The 4,274-nt window shown below is 38.3% G+C and overlaps 1 long non-coding RNA gene across 1 annotated transcript; it reads right to left on the reverse strand.

The window, feature by feature from the left end:
• Positions 1–282: 282 nt before the first annotated feature.
• LOC132599513 (uncharacterized) lies at positions 283–2,821 on the reverse strand. Its single transcript, XR_009566851.1, has 3 exons — positions 2,475–2,821; positions 1,430–1,485; positions 283–652 (listed from the first exon to the last, which is right to left on the reverse strand). It is a non-coding gene; the product is annotated as an uncharacterized LOC132599513 (long non-coding RNA).
• Between the last annotated feature and the right edge of the window lie 1,453 nt (positions 2,822–4,274).

Raw genomic sequence — 4,274 nt, forward strand, 5'->3', positions numbered from 1 at the left:
GCAAGCCGACAAGGCTGCCATTACATACGGGGATATCCATAGCAAATCATATAGACACAACTGGACAAAACTTATATACAACCCACATATGTCTCTAAAAAAACATCTCGACATGTGGACCCCACCTCAGCTTACGAATAATTCAACGTACAAAAATACACTTTTGTCACGACCCAACCCCGTGGGCCATGACTAGTGCCCGAGCTGGACACTCGTATATACACCTGTTAGATATATTCAGACTGAACTAGGAACAATATGGAAACTTGCAAAAACTCCAAAGGTTCATAACGTCATGTATATATATATATATATATATATATCAAGACAACCTGTCTCCTGAGGAGTCACAATTAGTCAAAGCGTCATACGATACCCAAGTCGACAAGGCGGCTACTACATATGAACATATCCATAGCAAATCACATAGACACAACTGAGCAAAACTTATACACAACCCACACATATGTCTACATGCCTCTAAGAGTATCGGTAGTGAAATATAACGTGACAAGGCCCCGCCGTGCCCTTGGATAAACATATATACATCAAAAGATCTGTACCAAAAGTCTAGGCTCCGGAACAATGGAGCTCTCCAAGGCAGCTGAGTAGGAGTCCTAAGCTGGAGGATCACCAAATCGAGTATCCATACCTGCGGGCATGAAACGCAACCCCCGAAGAAAGGGGGTCAGTACGAGATATGTACTGAGTATATAAAGCATGAAATGTAATAAAGAAAACCATAACTGAATAAAAGATTACAGGAGTCAAGTATGACAATCAAAGATAGCAATACACTTGCCTTATGAAACGAAAATCATGCATATCAATATCATGTATCATACCCCATTATGGAACTCGGTGAATAAAGTCATCATATACCATATTCGGCCCGTCATGGGGCTCGGCGCTATCATCACATCATCATCATCATCATCATATACATATATATGTATAACGTATCCCGGCCCTCTAGTGAGGGACTCGGTGAACAATGAAATGAAACTGTGCACGAAAACGTATCCTGGCCCGGGACTTAGTGAAAGATATATTGAGGCATGCACGAGCAGAGTAGTGAGAAACCATGTGCAAACTAAATCATATCTGAGACTCAATAGAATAGTCAAAATGAACCATCATTTGAAAATCAAGACAATAGTCATATCAAGTACCCTTCGAATGAATATGAATTATACCAAAACATGAATTATACCAAAATATGAGTTATACCAAAATATGAATTATACCAAAATATGATGGCTGGAATCATACGCATGTATTAAGACATGATGAAATAGCTTCTGGAAATCAAGAACATTAGCCATCCTAGTGGCTCCAAGAATAGGAGCTTCTTTGGAGTCATATATATACGTCGTCTATTTGTTTCATAAAGATCATGCCAAAAGAAGGAAGGGTTAGCTTTACATACCGCTTGTTGTCCGTACCAACTTAATAATTTAAACTCGTCTCGATTAGTACTTCAACCTATAACAATGGTAGCATATCCGTCAATTGGTGGTTACTAGTATACGTTCTATATCAAACGATAACTCGTTTTTGTATAAAAACAAGTGGGCAGCATTTCCACTATTTGCACACATCCACAACTCACACACAAGGTCAACAATACCAATAATAAGACACAACTCAAGGATATAACAAAATCAGCCCCATATGCACTATATACAGCATTGCTATCATTCTTTATCTTTACATCCATGGAGTATAACAACCACAACAACAAAAGTGATTAATACACTAATTCCTTATATTAATTCATCCCCTTTAACAATGTTAGACCAGCCATCATGAACAGCCCATACTCCAGCAACTACACTACATATATTGTACGTAATCATAACTATAATCTCTGCATTTCGACTCAACAAGAGCAGCCACGAAAATTACAACAAACAGCCCCCAAAATGTCACCACAAAAAAGCCACGAAATTTATAACAAATAGCCCCAAAACAGCCACAAAATTTATTATAAAACAGCCCCAAAACAGCCACGAAATTTATTACAAAACATCCATGAAATTTATCACAAAACAGCCACGAAATTCATCAAAATGACCTTCCAATAACATGCTCCAAACAACCCATCATTACAATAATACAATACATAATCATACTACACTTAATCCTTCAATCCAACAAGAACAACAACACGCCCAAAAACAGCCTCTAATTACTCAAGTTCTTAAAACAACCCACTAAATAAATATAACTTCAACTTTAGCCATCAAATTCCTTTACTCTCATCATTTAATCCATGACAACAACAACAACAACAACAACAACAACAACAACATCAAAATAAATTTACCATTTTTAAGTTAGAACAACCCCCACATGGTCCAAACATCAACTTAGCATCAACACACATAATTCTTTACATCCAATTCCACATCTATCAATTTATACAAAGTCCAAACCACCTCTAACACATGTAGAAGAGTATTAAACCTTACCTCAAATTTAATTCCTTGCTATCAAAAACTTGGGCTGGTCAAGAGTTGCCATGGCTATTGTAGTTTCCATTCCTTTCTTCAATTCAACTTGAAAATTATCAATTAGTAGTGAAGAGGAGGGCTGGCCGTGGCTTCATAAATCTGCCATAGCCATGGCCGAATGGTTCTCTCTCTCTCTTTCTTTAGTTTTTAACTTTGGTTGAAGATGAAAATGAATTCTCTCTCTTAATTCAACTTTGGGGAGTGTTGGAAGATGAAAATGAATTCTCTCTCTTAATTCAACTTTGGGGAGTGTTGGAAGATGAAAATGAATTCTCTCTCTCCAATTTCAGATTTTTGGGGAGTGTTGGAAGATGAGTTGGCTGAAAAGTTGGTCAACAAAGTAGGTTATGTGCTACCCAAGATGATTACACGTGCCCCACTATAGCATGCCATCATTCATGATCAGATTTTTAATTATTATGATTGGTGATATGCTACCAGCCATGATGACACGTGCCCCACTAGGCATGCCATCATTCATGGTCAGATTTTTGTCATTCATGCTTGGTGGGGCCCACTTAATACACTAATTAGGCTAATTAATCCTCTACTCTTCACTAATATTTCTGCACTAATTGAAATTTACAAGCAAGTCGTGCTATTTTTTAAAAATCGGGATTAAAAGTCCTTGTCTCATATCCCAAAAATAATCTTGTCCTTGAATTTATGTCCATTAGCTCACGAATAATCCAATGTACAAAATTACGAAATATAACATTCTTCCCCCCTTTAGAACATTCGTCCTCGAATGTTAAACTGGTCCTATAAGGTTTTATAAAAACTTCGGGAAAGTTTCCTTCATTGCTATGACATGTAATCTCATCTACCAATCAATATAATCAAGTGAGGAATTTAAAGTACCTGCAGGCGTAGAGAACAAGTAAGGATACTTATTCTTCATCTCCTCTTCGGCTTCTCAGGTCATCTCTTCTCTATTGTTATTTCTCCATAATACTTTAACGGAAGCCACATCCTTAGTACGCAATCTTCTAACTTGCCGATCAAGTATAGCTATAGGGTTTTCCTCGTAGGACAGCTCCTCCGTCACCTGGACATCATCCACGGGGAATACTCTAGAAGGGTCACCAATACATTTGCGAAGCATTGACACATGAAAGACTGGATGTACTGCTTCCAACTCAGATGGTAGGTCCAGCTCATAGGAAACCTTGCCTACCCTACGAATGATCTGATAAGGCCCAATGTACCTCGGGCTAAGCTTCCCTTTCTTGCCGAACCTCATTACATCCTTCATGGGTGACACCTTTAAGAACACCCAATCACCGATCTGAAATTCTAAGTGTCGACGTCGATTATCTGCATATGACTTCTGTCGACTCTGGGCTGCTAATAACCTTTCCCGAATAAGCTTCACCTTATCAACGGCTTCCTGAATCATGTCCGGACCTATTAATTTAGTCTCACCAACATCAAACCAACCAATAGGTGACCTGCACTTCCTCCCATATAAGGCCTCATTCGGTGCCATCTGGATACTAGAATGGTAGCTATTATTATAGGCAAACTCGATAAGTAGGATGGAAAGGTAACATCCTAAATGTCCTGTAGCTTCTTGTTTATAAATGTGGCATGCAACACAGCATAAACAAGACTCTACTAGACACGGTCTGTAGACTAGCTGTTCGGAGAGCTCCATTGTTCCGTAATTAGCTGAGTTATGAAACAAAGATTATGTGACAGACCATAATCAACTTGGTGATACTGATTATTAGTACTTATGATTTTCATTCCTAGTAG

Source organism: Lycium barbarum, chromosome 6, assembly GCF_019175385.1.
Source record: "Lycium barbarum isolate Lr01 chromosome 6, ASM1917538v2, whole genome shotgun sequence".
Taxonomy (NCBI): domain Eukaryota; kingdom Viridiplantae; phylum Streptophyta; class Magnoliopsida; order Solanales; family Solanaceae; genus Lycium; species Lycium barbarum.